The sequence below is a fragment of the Daphnia pulex genome, chromosome 6 (genome assembly GCF_021134715.1).
Source record: "Daphnia pulex isolate KAP4 chromosome 6, ASM2113471v1".
NCBI classification, from domain to species: Eukaryota; Metazoa; Arthropoda; class Branchiopoda; order Diplostraca; family Daphniidae; genus Daphnia; species Daphnia pulex.
The window spans coordinates 563,184-580,555 of NC_060022.1; the positions used below are offsets into that span (position 1 = coordinate 563,184).

General features: G+C 43.5%; 1 protein-coding gene across 1 annotated transcript in view; it reads left to right on the forward strand.

Moving 5' to 3' along the window:
- The first annotated feature begins 14,567 nt into the window (after nucleotides 1-14,567).
- LOC124196545 (neuroligin-4, Y-linked-like) overlaps nucleotides 14,568-17,372 on the forward strand; it is a 42,263-nt gene continuing 39,458 nt past the window's right edge. The window contains exon 1 of the mRNA XM_046591682.1: nucleotides 14,568-15,595. The gene's annotated coding sequence lies outside the window, so the exon portion shown is untranslated. The remainder of the gene's footprint in view (nucleotides 15,596-17,372) is intronic.

The following is a 17,372-nucleotide window of genomic DNA, read 5'->3' on the forward strand; positions in this document are numbered from 1 at the left end:
ATAAATACACAAGTCAACTCGAGATAATTACCTTATTAAAGCCCCACGATGACGTCTTTCATGCATTGAGATCATCCATTCAGAAAATTAGGGGTCTCTAGTCTACCGCGCAGTTCTGACAACTTATAGGTTAACAGTTAATAGACTCAATCACGACATTATTATAATAATTGCCTTTCTCATATTATAGTATAATGGTTTTGTAATCGAGCTTCAATCAGTCCCCAAAAGTTTAGCACTCACATTCACAAAAGGCTGAGCGAAAATGGAATAAATGAAGAAAAAAGTCCCATTGAATATAATATACAGCTAAGAGGAAATCAAGAACTGATGAGAAGTGCGAGAGCGGAAAAGGACGCGGTGAACTGTCGTCGACACGGAGCGCAGCAGCAGACGGCAGACCTGAAACTTATTACTAGGCATTCCATTCAGTCTGGAGACGCGGCGTCAAAAGATACGGACCAGCATCCATCAGGCTGCATCATATCCTTGCGGACGTGGAGAACAACAGACGAACAAAAATTTAATAAAAGAAAAAGTGAATAAGAATCTTTTGAGTGAATTTGAGATTTAAAAATCGGGGGAATCGTTTATGTTATCCTAACAGTATAATATGCTCCAACCCCATTTTTGTCCACACCATTTGAGCACAGAATATTTATCTTTCAGTAGGTCTGAAAAGAAATGGAGAAAGTCAACGTTTGTTTTACTTGGATTTCTGGGTTTAGCAATTCAGGTACGTATATAGAGAGTGTCTTATTCGGTTTACTACTTTCTGGCTCTCTTCTTTGTTTGATTGTCTGGGGTCTTTTGAAAGCTCTTGAAACGAGACGTCAATCGAGACTTGATGGACGCTGCACTTTAATGTGTAAACAGTCTAGAGTAGCTACTTTTCAGATTGCGTTTTGCCACGCAAATACCTGATGATGCATTTCTTAGGCCCAGCGTATTGTATGCAGGCGCATAATGGTTTGAATTTGAGATGACGGTTCTTGCATATCAACCTGTGCATTAGGCTATAAGTTGATATAAACCTCTTACATGTAGCGTGATCGGGTTTCTCCGGCTGCATCACATAGGACTGTGCAGCCATCACGGCTTTCGGTTGCGTGGGGTTATTTATGGGTTTTCCGCAAACACATTTCATATTACCAGGGGACGCGTCCTTTTTCTTTTTTTGGTAAATTTTCATTGCATAATGCATAACAGTCACTGTATGCTATCTGTCAGTATATATAAGACACGTATCAATACAGGCTTCTAACATGTAAGAGTAATATCAAGATAACAAATGGATAAAAATAAAATCTTTTGAAATGGACCCAGCCCAAGTTGCAAATAAAAACAATAGTGATTTGTGCGTTACCAACAGCAGAGTGCGCACTTTGTCTAATACTCCATGCATTAGTCCTTTGACTAAGTGAGCCGCTGGATCTACAAATGTTCATTTCTTTTTTACTCGATCATCACTCAGCGTCCACCAAACCAAAAATGACTGGAAACTAATCAACCTTGCGTTTCCTTGGCGTCCCTTACCAAGAAATGAAATGAAAATTAAATGACGTAAAACATGGCGGTCATAGAACCAACACGTGAGACTTGCAGGGCCAACAGCAATGTCATGCCTCCTTGGTATAGGCGTAACACAAAATGCATAAGGTGAAAAACAAATGAATGAATTTTTGTTGTAATAATTTTATTGAATTTGCCAAAAGGGAAGGTTCTGGGAGTGGTATCTGACCAGCGGCCACGCTCTTACTTCATTGGCTGCATACTGGGCCGTAATTGTGCCATCTAGTGCTACCGAGTGAACGGAAACCGTCGATGACACTCAGGGGCTAATCGTACGAACTTAAGGACACAACTTCAGAGCGTGTGTCAGCTAGTCAAGAATACCGGGGTTATATGGGTAACGATCTTTATAGATAGACGTCCTTTATAGCAACAGGACGCCTAATAGATCGGGAGGTGAGTTTAGAAGTAAATTGACACGTAGAGATTAGTAGATATGTGAGTAGTTATTTTAGTGTGAGTAGTTAGTAGTTGAGTTAGCAGTTAGATTATTAGTAGTATTGAGCAGACACTTTATGAGGAACATTTATACAATTTGGAGGGACCGAGAATCGAACACGGGACAATTTGGTGGGATACAGTGTGCTCTAACCATTGCGCTATGGTTGCACGTCTCAACGTGAATTAAATCGAATCAGTAGAGGTCTACAGACGCCTTGGGGTTCTTGATAGACTTGACTTTTCGCAGTCCAAACATGATGTCTCTGTGGCCTAATGGATAAGGCGTCGGCCTCCGAAGCCGGAGACTGTGGGTTCAAGTCCCGAATTCTTCAATGAAAGTGATGTATAGTGGACAGATGGAGATGGAAATTCTTACTGGAAATCCCGAAGAAATGATCAACCTGCTGGTAATCCCCCCCTTCTTCCTCTCGATCGAAGAAGACGTAAAGATCTCGTGGCTGATTAAGAGGTCGAAAGGTGAGAAAAAAAAAACTACAGAAGAGAAAGCCTACGTCCTTTTTTTGGGATTTTAGAGGAGCGCGCATATCACGTGAACTCGCGGCGGTAGAGTCTCTAGCAGCACGAAGGCCTGGCCCTCTCATATAGTGTTGTTTATATGCGACTGTTGGTGCTGTGCGTGCTCAAGTGACGTGAGCGACCAAGAGAATAAGAGAAAGAGCGAGAGAAACCTGTTGGCATGTTGATTGTTGAGCTCGAGTCGAGCAGCTGCTGATGATAGCGCACAGCACTTTGTAGACCATACATATATACTGAACCCGTGCAGCAGTATAGAGTGCAGTGCAGCCTATTATTAAGGGACGGACGACCGGACTAATTGACAAGAGAGGAGAACTAGGGGCTCCCGAAAAGAAGAAAAAATAGAGAGAAAAAGAAGAAGAAAAATATAAACAGAGTATCTTATTCCTCGGAAAGGGTGCGAACAAAGAGATCAGAGTACGGTACACTTAGCGCTGTTCACGGAACAGTTTATACACAACAGCGCTCCAACAATTTCAAAGTTTAAATGAAGAAGAAGACACAAATAAGCGGAGGAAAAAACAAAGAAAAAGCTAAATAAGCTAAATAAAAAATATAAAAAAACATTCCAAGAAAAGAATCGAAATAAGAATAAGAATAAATAAGAATCCCGTGAAATGAAATGCTTAACCGGATCCTAGAGTGGAATTAATTGGTAATAATCAAGGACAAGTGCAAGTAAAGTGACAATCGACTGTTTTGTAATAGATCGGAGTTGTTCACAGATATCAGCACGAGATAAACCTTAGATGATTACGCGGCTGTCCTTTTTTTTCCCCTGTAGATCAATGCAGCCTTGATGAATGGCTATGTGAAGGATATAATGGCAATGCCATCAAGTATAGAGACAATGTGTATACAAAAGAAATTGGCTTTGTCTTTTATCTTTTGTTAACGGTCTCATGCTGTACCAGCTCAGTGCAGTGTGTACCCTATAGACGAGATCCCATTCAAAGTAATAATCCCCCCGTTCTGCAAATGACATGAATAATAATACTATATGTTTATCTAATACAGTTTCACTGGATCTCTTTCACGAAACGCGCACGCGGGCAACCGTCGTCAATGTGTCTGATTAATACTCCGGCAAACTCTCAACTCTATATGTGTGGTGTAGTGCCCGCACACATATACTGTAGCCTGTAGCCTTTCCTGTAGCATGATCCGTCCCACAAAGCTCTGCTCCATTCTTTATGTAAGAGATTAAACGCCATCAATACACTATGGGAAATATCACGTGCGTGAAAGGAATAGTGCTCATTTTGTGTTGATGTACAACATATTTGGCTACCTTTCAATTTATTTATATAAGTTCATGGCCACATGCTGATTAAATACACCGAGTTTCGGGTTGTGATATCGGGTTTGTATTATTGATCGTGTATGATGAAGCATTTATTGACGAGTTGGGCAAAGTAAATGCATACATGTATTATACAAGAGCATATAATAGAGGGGCGTGTTTTGTATAACTTTAGACACGTATAATAGCTGTCTGTACATCCAGCAGCGAGATGTCTATAGCAAAACGTAGAATTCCATTAAGAAAACCTATATATATTTCTGTTATATACGAGTAGGATGAATAAGATGATTTACGTAACAGGGTCTCGCTCCGGTATGCTCTCTCATTGATCGTGAAACGTGACGGAAGGTAGAGAAGAGAACGATATAGGAATAATTTAATCCCGCGTGGCATTTCGTTTCTCCCGGTCAATACCCAAGTGAATATGTCGAACGCTTCCTATAATAAAAACAGGAGCGGCGCCGGGTATTGGTTGATAGTCTAATGAATTCATGCGGCAAGCAACTCATATGTTCCTATATACACTGAATTACGGCGTGAGTAATTTTATGTTAGACATGGAGCAGACACACAATCAACCAACGCCTTTTTTTGTTTCTATAAAAAAACGGTAAAATTGTTTATTTAATTTACATGCACCTATATATGTGTGTATAATGCTTTATTGAGGGCCTTGTGCTATTTCCGGGCCGTTAATGACCCTATTCGTCAGTTGCCGTACATACTTACCATTCAGCCTTCATTTGCATCGATCAATTTACCTTTTCCAAGTCTGCTGTTGAAACTTCTCCATTTGGCCTGATGCTGTACGCTCTGTTGTGTCTAATATCATCAACTGCGCACTTAACAGTTGCTTTCGGAAACGAATTAGGACACTTGAATTAGAAACATGTTAATAAGAATCTGCAATGCAGCGAACGTGTCACGCGTCCCGTTAAAAGCGTTGCGATTTTCGACCGGAAATATAGAAGAAGGAAAAAAACACCGGCGGACGACGATATATGAATTGTGAAACGGCCGCGCTGGATCCGTCCATCTAGCGACTCGCATCCAATTATATGGCGCGGCGCATGTTTGTGTATGTGTTGTGCTGTGAGAGGGCCTTATTCTATTTTTCAAGCCGTTTATATACATCATGTGACGGCTGCAATAACGAGCCGAGCGGCCCTTCAATTATCTCCAGCAACTCGTTGACAATAAAAGACAAGGTCAGATGGAGTGGAGATCTAGCGGAAGACAGCGGAAAAGTGTCACATTATTTACAAGACAAAAGAAAATACAAGACAAAAAGGGGGAAATAAGAAACCGTCCTATTACTAAATATATTATACATCTATATATATAGCTCACTATAGTACTAGTAGAGCTCTATGTATACAATAGGGGCCGCATCTTGGCGTCTATAAGGGATTGTGTGTATATATCTAGTGTTCAATAATAAAACAAGAAAGGCGGTACTAAGGAACAGGATTCTATTATACTATGGGGTTTCGTACCATAAAAAGGGCGAGGCAGGCAACAAAGAATAAAAAGGCAACTGAAGGACGAGAGAGAGAGAGAGAGAATGATGGAGAAGTGGAATGAGACGGACAGCACCGAGCCAAACCAAAAAGAAGAAAGAAAGAAGGTATTGGCTGGGGCTGCTGCTGGTTAATACTACACTTCTACTCTCTTATAAAGAAACACAAGTGGACCGACGACGAGCAGCAGCAGCAGCACAAGATGATGACGGAGAAAAAAGAAGACCGCCCGGCTCACAGCAAAACATGGGCTGCTCTCAGACTTGGGCAAGAGATATATATGTATATAAGACCGCGTCGCCCGTCTGCCCGCGCATTATATTTTTTTTTTTTTGCGGGGCCCCGGTTTTGCTGCTGGCCTCCTGGGAATCTTTCGTCGCTCCGCGTTTGACGTAGACCTCCTCCTCGTCGTTGTCGATCGATGCTAACTCTTTTTTCGCGCGCGGGCGGAGGCCAAAAATGTTTTGGATGCCTCAACAACTCAGACTATCCAGGCAGCAGCCAGACTCTCTCATCTCTCACATCTATATAGTCCGCGTGTGCAGCACTTCTTCTCTCTTCTTCTTTTTCTCCTTTTTTTTTCTCCTTTTAGACTTTTTCGCTGAGACTCTATATAGACGCGCTCCTTGTTCTCGTTAAATAGACGAGATGGCCGGAATGCGCTGGATAGTCAGATCAAGTCAAAAAAAAAAAGAAAAGGAAAAGAGGCAAAAGAATGAGAGGCTCTCCTTCATTCGACGCGGGAGTGAATCTTCTTCTTCTTCTTTTCCCAGTTCCCTCTGCTCCAATTCATTTCACTTTCAATTTCCCATTAGGATATATATATATATTGGCCTGGCTGATGCGCTGTCGGGGCCGAGAAAAACAGGAGCATCACTGTCGACATATCTTTCTACTTATATTATTGTGATGTGATCCCGAGCGCGCACTCCTGGTTTTTTATAATGCCCGCGCGCTCCCGAGTCTATAGATAACCAGCAGCACGGTATATTACTCCTCTTACGTCACAGCAGAGTTGATTCTCCCTTCTCCACTGCTACTCTATATCTTTTTCGATGGACATGATAAAGAAAGAAATAAAGGATCGCAAGGAGAGCAGCAGCAACAAGATCATTTTTCTCATCAGAGTTCGCCCGCCGCTCACAGGAATCAGAAAATCTCGAAAAAGTAAAAAAAGAAAAAAATAGAAATGGAGAGAAAGAATATCATCATACACAGCAGACACACACACACACACACAGTGTGTCTATATAGGCCGTCACATATCGTCAACGCAAAACATCATGACAGCCGGAAATGGCGTTCTGGCTGCTGTATATATATAGGCTGCTGGATGTGCAGTGCTGTGCTCCTATATGGACCTCATGCAACATTTCTCCGTATAATCCAGTCTATATATCTGCTGTGCTCTATAGAGATGAGGGTGCTGTTCTGTGTGTAGCCGCAGCATACATGTATAGGCGGTTGCCATCACACTCAAAAATGGCGAGAGGGGAGGACGGAAAAAGTCGTCGTCACATTCCCCCCCCCCCCTATCGACACATATCCATTGGGCATTGACTTTCGATGGACGGGCGCCATCGCACAGCGTCCCTATGAAGTGCTGAGAAGAAGAGCAAACCCCGGCTGCTCTTAACATCATTTTCTTTTCTTTTTTATATTTCTACAGTTTCTTTAGTATTATCGAAAGGGAGGCGACCGCTGCTCAACAACATCTCGGCAACCATCACCGTTTGGTGACTTGGTGGGCAGTCGAAACCATTTTCAGATCCTTCGTCCTGTTCCGAAAAAGAATATAACCAAAAATGTCACGCAAGAGGGTAAATAAGGAAAGTAACCTTGAGGTTTTGTGCGCGATGGCAGCTTTGAGATAAGCAAAAGAGAGACAAAAGAATAACCTATATTATATACCATCTATATCCCACGCGCGCTATTCGGTTTCTATATATCCTTTAGCTATATACTCTCTGTGGAAATGATGGGGAAAAGAGGTTCATTTCATTTGCAGTTCTTATATTCTCTTTGTTTTCTCGATATGTATACATCTTCCGGTTCAACCACAGTCTATAGTATATAGCTATAGTAAGATAGAGTTGCGGCGCGACTCAATCTCTCATACTTGGGCTTTTCTTGTTGTCTTTTGGTGGTTTTGCAAGTTGCTCGTATTATGATGATGGGTTGTCGGGAGGCCATCGTGTAGTATCTTTCCTCTTACCCGGGGGGGACAGCAGCGGCAGGTCTCCATACGGAATATTTGATCATTCATACATGTGGAAGGCTGAATTTTAAGATGACATTTACACAAACATTGCATATATAGGAGGCGCAAATCTATCTCGTATACTAGACTACTAACACGATAAGTCTCACTATATATCCGTCGATATAGGCGTGGGACTCTAGTATAAATAATATCTATAGCGACGATGATTTCAGAGTTACACGTCTAGTATTTATTCAGCAGGGACCTTTGGGTTGCTGATGCATTATATAATATCTGTCTATATCTGGCCATCTTTCGCGCTGCTCTATATAGATTATACGGCAACATATGGACTTGCGAAGTGACAATAACCTAATGGCAGGACGAAAAAACAAAAAAAAGGAAAAAGAAAGAAAGGGGGGAGAAAGAAAACATGACGGATATGACACGAGAGTGGACGACAACACACGGCCGGCCATCGCAAGCGGTCCGCGTTTATTTCCCATCTATATTCCTTATGCTTTTGCTGAGCCTTATATTTTCCTCGTCCCTCTCCGCTATTGTTCGATTTCTTGTTTGCCATCATGTCGCTGGGCCGTTTTGCCATAGCCCAACTCCTTTTATTCTCCCCTGCTGTGTTGTCTTTGAGAAGACGTGACGTTTTGTTTCCCTTTTCTGTCATCTCTTTATTCGCCCGTCTCTCTCTCTCTCTCTTTCCAAATAGATGTGTACGCGCCATTCTTCTGTATCTATAGGCCTATATATACACTCCCGCGCGCGCTTCTTTTGAAACATCTGCCGCGGGCTCATCTCGGCAGCACACCGTTGTGTGTGTGTGCTGTGTGCAGGAGCATCACGACGGCCCTGTTGTGTTCAAAAGCTGAGCTTTGGCTAATAAAAGGGAAACAACGTCGCACGGGATTGATGCGGGGGGCACGTCTAGATGTATATGCGAGCTCGACTCCAATTTCGATCCCAGCATCTCAGATATTGTAATATCAACTCCTTTCTCTCTCTCTCCCACGTCTATATTTAGGGAGCAAGTCTGGCGTAAGCACATCTATGAAACCCAGGAGAAAGAGAGAGAGATGCGTATATGCGTGGTATAATATACACAGTATGATGCGATGACAGCAGCAGCAGCATAGGAAAGCAACAGATCTCAGCGATGCCTTTCACCTCAACTCTTCCTTTACCAGCCAACAGGAGCTTATATGATAATACCAACGGTGATATCTGCTTCATGCTTTGCTACCTACATCATCTAAATGTCGATTTTTCCTTGCCAACTTTTCGCCGAAGACCTTGTATAGCGCTATTATACTGTATAAGTTGTAGACTCGAATAATACATCGAGGAAAAAATTATCCGCGAGTCTGCTGCTGTTTGTTGTCTGTTGATGTATAGATCTCTTTTGTTTTTCGCTTTGTGTATGGTGTTTGGCTGTTGTGCTTTGTCAATAATCACGAAAGCCGAATGATGTCAGAGGTAAACTTTATAGACGAGTTTCCACCTATATAGCAGATCTCTGGTAATTTTTCTTAATGGCGATTATTGCGTGACTTATACTCCCGGAGTAAAATTTAAAATGACCAAAGTGAGAGACGAGCTTTTCAATCGAGCGAGAAGCTTCAAAAGGATTCCCCTCTGCGTAGATGAATCGATCGAGTTGTACAAGACGAGCCGCGGCACAGACATACATATAGTGAGGGGAATATATTGGGCCGCTGCACGATGCTGCCGGCCCTGAAAATGACGGCCCAATGACACGGAAGAAGCTCTTCTTCTCTATACCAGTCTACTATATATAGTAGATTCGATTGCCCTCGCCGGGCATTATAGAGAAGAGCAACGAGCTGCTATGGAGCGCGGCAGGACGACGACGAGAAGAAAAAGAAAAGTAGTATGTAAGAAGAGAGATGGTAGCTGTTGGTGATGGTGATGTAGGAGACGTCGGAGCATTATTCTCTTGTCTTGCCACTGCACGGAGCTTCTATTCTTCTTCTCCTCTTTTTTTCCTCCCCATTTTCTATTATAGATTTAAGCTCTGATCTTGTAGACTGATTTAGCACTGATAGTCCGCACACAGCATCACACACATGCCCTGCTAAATATTATACTGCCAGCAGAGGAAAGAGATCGATATCCTTTTAAACTAATTGCGCTAGTCGAATAATAATAATAGGTTACATGGCGAACAACCCATTCTAATAACTTGCCACTTTTGACTGGCATCGATCAACATTCGCTTTTCGTCATCTATATAACTTTCCTCCCTCCATCTTCTTCTTCCTTTTGTCCGTCTGCTGCGGGTCTCTAGTATAGCTGTTATATATGTATATAGTCGTGCGTCTGGCGTCGCTTCTGGCCGTGTGCTGTGGTTATATTCGTCGTCCAGCAATAGTTTTGCGGCGGCGAGTTCACCAAGCACGCAGATATTATAGATGTAGTAGTAGTAGCCTGGCGAGTAGTAACAATACACAATTTCAAGTGCCAAAGATATAGCTTGCGTGTGCACCCCCGTCTATATGCACTCTGCTGCTCTGAACCGAGACATGTCTAACCATCCGGGTGCTGATGAAGGAAGACAACAAAAGACAAAGATCAAGATGCTGCTGGTATATACAATATTTTATAGATCCGTCGTCGTTTTGTTTTGTTTTTTTTACTTTTCTTTTCTTTTTAGTTTTCTTGTCGCGCGCTAAGAAGTTAACGATCGCGCGCGGATCAGAGCGTAAGATTCGCTAGGGGTCCACCGACATCAGTGACAATGGTATACGTACATAACATGTATAAAATCAAGTCGAGCGCGACAGCAACGCGTCTATTGTCTTGTGCGGGTGCGGAGCTATAGCGCTGCTGCTGTTGCTGCTGTGAGGTCTATACAGCAGTTTATTGACGAGGAACCCAGCAGCATTTGAGTATATTATCTTACACGACTATAATCTTATCGCTTAACTAATAGACTGAACGTAATGTTAGCCCGCCAACTAAATTACAGATGCAGCAGACTCGCGGTAAATGTTTGTTCGGTTAATAAAAAAGAAGCCCGTCTGCTAGCTGCTGCTAGCTGCTTGTTGGTTCGCCACCGCGCGTTGGCTGCTGCTGAGTCAGGGATGAGCTTCTTGTTTATTCTTGAATAAAACATTGCCATCCCGCTTCGACTATAGTTGGCCTTATAACTGCGCCGCAAACTAATTCACGTTGTATATCCTCAGAGTTGTGTAATAAATTAAACGAAAAGAACATCCACTTTTCTTATATGGAATAAACTGATTTCTTTTTTTCTTTTTCCGCGCTGGTTATTGAATGTAGCTCCTCCTCCTTATGCTGCTGATGTCTAGTACAGTCAATCTCAGGGTATAGGAATATATAGGAGATGTGTGTGTGTGTGTCGTCGTCTGCTGCTCTCTTATTAGCCTTTATAGTTCAATCATCCGTGATGATGACCGATGATCGGAGAGAATTTTATGAGCTTTTCTGGCACGGGTCACGTCGCCCGTTCACCAGTGACGGCACAGCAACCATTGCGTTCTGTTTCGTTCGTTCGTTCGTGTGTCGGGCCTATTAGATTCCGCTTTATTCCGCCCAGCATCTCCATTGGAGGCGATTCGAATGGCGCAGCGCTGGCGCGCCCCAGACGACGACACAACGACCGCGAAATATCGACGGGAAACGATTGTACTCACGTAATATTGGAAAGGAGGGGGAGAACCTCCGAGCATCGGATGTAATGTCGTGGAATTCACGCGCCAGAAACCGATGGGCAAAAAAGAGAAAATAGATTTAAAAAAAAAAACTGAAACGGAATTTCACCGAAAATGGCTGGAAAGTAATGAGGAAATAATCGATTACGACTGAAAACGTACGTCATGACCTCATATCGTCGTTCCTTTATTTCCATTCATTATATTATCTGTTTTGATTCGTTCTTGTTTTTGTTTCTTTGGGCCGAGGTATTACATAAAGGCCAATCGATCGGCTCACGTCTTCTTTCAGCCCTCCACCGACAAAACGGAATAACACAGCAAATAAAAATAATGAGAAGGCAATGATAAAGTCATAACAAAACAAACGCCAGCGTCAGCAGCACTGACGATAGAAGCAGCACAAGTCGTGGAGTGGGGGGTAGCAGCAGCACAGCAAGACACGCACAGCACAACATCATCCTCCCACAATAGTAGTTTGAAGAGCCGGGCGGGCGCGCCCACCATATTCCTTGCGTCTTTCTCTTTCTCGCATCACGGTATGGCATCAAATCAATACCGACTTTTCTCTCTCTCTCTCTCTAGTCTTCTCTTTTCTCCTTTGCAAGTCAGCCATATAGAGAGCAAAAAGGATAGATGCTGCTGCTGCCTGAGCCAGGCCTCTTTCTCTTTTATAATTTGATCAACTCATTTTTTTCCTCCCCCAGCTCCGCCTTCTTCTTCTTCTTTTCTTCGCCCATCATTTATAAATATATATATGTATTATACACCAAGATCGAATCGGTCACGACCGCCGATGGGTATATAGACCGAGCACAGATACGCCGTTCGACGAATACTAATGAAGGCAATCATATCAGCAATAATTTGCTCGGGCTCTAATTTATGTGTGTGTACATACGTATCGCCGTTTGCCTGCTGCTGTGTGGCTCTTTTTCTATATCGTTTCAGAAAAGAATAAAAGAAGATGGAAAATGTTGGCCATTGTCTGTGGAATGTGAAATTCAGCTCCATTTATTAAATCAACTCGATTGGGGCTCGTCTGATTATTGAAGCCGCCCTATTATAATATCTCTAGTGATGTCGTTAATCATCTTCAATTTGCAGAGCGCACATCACCATAAACTGATTAGCTCAAAAGTGTACGAATTTGAAAGCGCAACAAAAATGTAATATAATGCTATGATGTAAAAGCGGGAAAAACCCCCGTGGTAAGTTATACACCCTATTACATCGACGCTGCACTATATAAGTAATAATCATCGATCTTTGTCTGATTACGAAAGTTACCGGGTAAATACTACTCTCGTTTGCGCAACACGAGAAGGAGAGTTTTCTTTGGGAAGAACTTTTTGTTATCTTTTGTTTATTCGGCAATGCATACGGGATTAGTTAGTTTTTGTTTTTCAAGCTCCGTGCGAGATCTATAATACTTTGCCCACCTGCAACATTATATTAGACTTTCTCTCTCTCTTGTGCTGTGTGCTGATGCATCACGTTCGCTTCTGATATAATATAATAGCAGCTGCTGCAAATGCATCAGCCCGGAGAGAGATGTACAGCCAAGAAAATCAGCTCTTTCAACGTCTAACATTTGTCAACATCCTACACACTATACTCATCCGTCACCGTTCTATATACTTTGCTCCATTTCCTTCGTTGGCTTATTTCGCCTGTCTCACTTTTTCGTCCCATCTCTTCAGCATTATATATATCAATTAATATAAGGCGCACAGGTTTGCATTTGATCTCCGCCTCTACAGGAATAACTGATCCTTATTTCATTAACCTTCTTTTTGTTCGTCCGACTATAATACCGGTGCATACCTATATAGAGAGCTATAAGTAAACTTTTGACAGCGGAGAGATATTCAATTTCGACAAACGGGAGGCAAAAAGCCTTTCGACATTATTATAGAGTCAAAGTAATACGAGAGAGTCCGCTCTATCTTTTTGGTCGTCGCTACTTTTCCCCACTACTGCAGATTGAAAAGTATAGACTTTGTTTTAAAAAAAAATAAAAGAAGAAATTCCAACGCTATCCAATTCTGCGATGGAATCTGTTCGCTGGAAATGCAAGAATCTTATTCTCCGTGTCAGACACGTTGACACCGTCCGAATGAGCCACATTACCGTATATACACACACTAAATGCGGGTCCTCGAAGAGCTGTCTATATAGGACGACACACAGTGTTAAATTGGGGACCTGCGATGGGATTATATTAGACAGCGACTATATACCCTAGTACATAGTCTATAGGTGTAATTTCATTGTTCTTATTGTGTGTTGGCCCGCCGCTGAAAGTTATTGGAGGGGAAACTAACCGCCAAGACAACATGGTCGATATCGATTCGTTAACTCATTGGACCATCTATACTTCCTCCCCTCTTCCGGAATAGAGATCCGGCGATCTCCGCTGGAGGTGTGACAGCCTTATATATATTTATCTCTCTATTTGTTGTGGCATATTTTCTTCTACATTATTGCTATTTCTACGAAAAAAGAGGGAGCCAAAGGTAAATATAAAGGCGGCAGGGTTGCACACAGCGTTGTCTGTATTCTTTTCGTCTCTTAAAAGCTCTTTTTTCGTCTCGAATACCCTTCCATTCACTGATGCTGTTCTTCTTCTCTTGTTTTCCCCGAGCTCTCGACCGACATTGTCTTGTAAAAACCGCTGCCACCACCGCCACCACAGTGGCGTCGCCCTTGCGGACGTCAAAGCGGAATAAGAGAAGGACGTCGTTGACGAAGAGATGAGGAGGTGGAAGATGTTTGCGCGGAATAAGATGTGTGTGTCTTATACGGTATACCGAAAGAAAGAGAGGGGGAAAGAAATACACGAAAATATACTATAGAAAAAGGGCGGTGCATGGGAAACGCCCTGTTGTCGCCGTGCGACGTATTAGCGCATGCCCAGTTGGGCTGCTGAATTGATCACGCAGAAAGAGGATCTCTCTCCCGCGCTCTCATCTCACTCCAGCAGCAGTGCCGGCCCCAAAGAGCAGAACCGGGCCTGTGTATCACTAGACCCAAGACCCAGCAGCAGGCCGCGTCCTTTATATTGTCACGTTTCAATAACGTGGCAATTAAGTAGTTCCCAGAACAGACATTTGGCTGTTCCAGGGCCGACATTTCCCATTCCGATTCTGATCCCGGGAAATCGACGACTCTTTGACGCTCGACAATAACAGTTCTTAGAAACGAAACGACGTTGACGGAGCGTACAAAAAGGGGAGCATGTTTCTCTAGTTTTAGTTGTTGTTCACTAGTCTTGTCTGTGTGTCGGTGGTGGAGTCGCGACCTCCAGTCTGTTTTCTTCTTTTTTTGTGAAACAGCTTCAAGTCGTGCTTTCCAACCGAACGTGTTAGCCCTTCACCCGTGACAATATATTCGCTATACCTTTGGCACAACGGGAAAATCGCCGCCAGATTCCCAGCATCACGGCGACGGACCCGAGCCAAGGCAAAAGGGGGAGGTGCGGTGTATGCTGGTGGTGGGGTATAGTAAAAGACACAGCGTCGTCGTCGTCGAGAGTCTGAGCGTCGAGAGGAGATCCTATCCACCAGCCAGTGGTCCTCGCGCCAGTTGTTGGATGCTGCAGTTGCAAGTCACAAGTCTCTCAAACGCGGTGCTGCTGCTCTTCCAGCATCACATTGGCTCACCTTTCTATTCGCCAGTCTCTGTCTATCTCTCGCTCGCTCACAACTCTGTCGGCGGCAATAACCGCCAAGTTATTCATCGGCGACGTCGTCTTTTGATCAGGAGGGGCGTCGTGTAGTGTGTCTCTGTGTGTGTGCTGTGTGCTGTGTGCGTGTGCGGCTTCAAACAGTTCATCAAGTGGCGAGAGAGAGAAAAGAAGTTGGGCAGGATTTTGCGACGAGCCAGATAGCGTTGCCGGGGTGACAAAGTTCTTCTTGTACTCACCGATGCAGCCGCTGCTGTTGCTGGTGACGAATTAGCGCTCGTTTTGGCTGGCTGGCCTGCCGTCGTCATCATGCACCGCAACTAATATATTATTCCGGCAATCCGCTTTGCTGAGAGAGTTTGAGAGTTGGATTCGACGGTGCTGGCGATGGTGGTGGAAGGCTTGCATCGACGATGAGAGCCGGTGACAGCGGCCTCGACATCAAATGAGATCCAGCGGCGTCAATAACTTTTCTCATCTCTCAACCGCCGCATCATCAGCAGCATCACAGACGCTCCAGCGATTCGGCAATCAACACATCAACAGCATATAGACTGCCGCTTGTTGGCTCAATAATAATTCTCCTGCTGGACTGTTTCGAATTTTGGCGCCAAGATTTCAGTAAGTGTATAGTTATACTACCTATCTTTAATTTTTCGGATTGGTTCGCCTCCGGCGCGCTCACACGTTAGTAGTATATAGTAGTCTATTACTTCTTTTGATTATATTTTTTCGCCGCCGTCGTCCGTTTTTTAAATTGATCACGACGGGCGACGCGAACTCTTAACCCCGCCGTCCATCGTAATAGCCATAAATAACGACCGGGCATTATTATATTCGCTATAGCGACGTTATATTTCTGGCTGCCCGTTTCTTTCTGTACATTTGATGGAAATTCTACGAAGAAGAATTGAATTGTCCTGCCTATAGATGACGACGACTCTCGTTCGCGTGTTTATGTACCCGAGCGCACAGCACACACAAAAAATAGGAGATCGTTAAGTTGAGTACAACCACCTGGCCGTCTATATAAGCGCTAGAGACGGCTGGGCCTTTTTTTTACGGAGAAACGCGGGCCTAGATTTCTCTATAAAAGAACGAACGGAGCAGCAGCACGGTAGAAAAAACGGGACGATATAAAAATGCGTGAAAGAAAAAAAGATTTGCAAAGTAGTAAAGAAGAAAAAAAAAGAGGGAAAACGTTTTGTCGTTTGGGTGTGCTGTGTACGGAATGGGTCATATCATTTTGTATACGAGATATAGTGCTGCTGCTGCTGCTGGCCGGGGGTATAAGGCGAGTCGAGATTCCGCGCTCGTTCAGCATATCCTCAACGAGTATAACTCCACTTTTTTTTCGTTTCTTATATTTTTTACTCCCGCGTGCGCCAAAGTCTGTCCTGTGCGGACCCGCTTTCACGCTGGATATGGCGAATAAAAAAAAATATTGTGTCGGTCGAAGAATGTGCCAATAAAAAATAGAAAGAAGAAAACAACCGCCCATCCAGCAGCATCACGGGAAAATATATAAGTGAGGCAGGCACCACCGGGTTATATAGATATCTACACAAACAAACTGTAGGAAATATATATCTAAACAGTCGGTCATTAGAATATAGAAGGGGTGAAATCGCATTATTGTCTAGATGATAGCAAATGATTGGCTGGTGCTGGTTTTTCTCGAGCGGGTTATTATAGAGTCGCCCAACCAAAAAAAGGCAAGTTAAATATGTACATCCGCAAACAAATAAAGTTGATTTATGATGGCGCGGCAGCCTTTGCCACACATACACACAGCACACATTCTTTTTTCTTCTGTGTCTATTTCTCTATCTATTCATGGTGTGTATAAAATGTGCAACGCTGCGGAGCGCAGCAGCAACACACTAAACCGCTGTGTCAACACGCGTTTAAGCAAGCAACTCGGCACAGAACCACGCGCAGCAGCGTCCATGTGTGTACGCAGCGACGCTCTATAAACTATATGTGCACAGCGGAGAGTCGCTCTATATAGAGTCCAGCAAACAGAGAGAGAGAAAAAACGCGCCCCAGATGCAAACCGCCCATCCAAGTCTGAACGCGGAAAACAACCACTTTTATATATAACAGACTCTCTGCTGTGCTGCTGGCCAGCCAAAAGGACGAGCTTCTCAACTTCCGTTTGAATGTGATGGACGCCGCCGTTTTCATTTGGTTATATAGCGCCACAGAGGCCTATATATAGGAATAAATGTTGGATATATAGGGCTCCTTGGGCTGGCGGACCCAGATAGTGTCTTATACGTATATACACCTCTCTCTCTCTCCCTTTGCCATGGGTTCCATCATGGAAGGGAATAATGTAAGCTTCAAGACGCGGCGAAACCCCGCTTGCATGACGGCGAAAAGGCCCCTGTGCTGC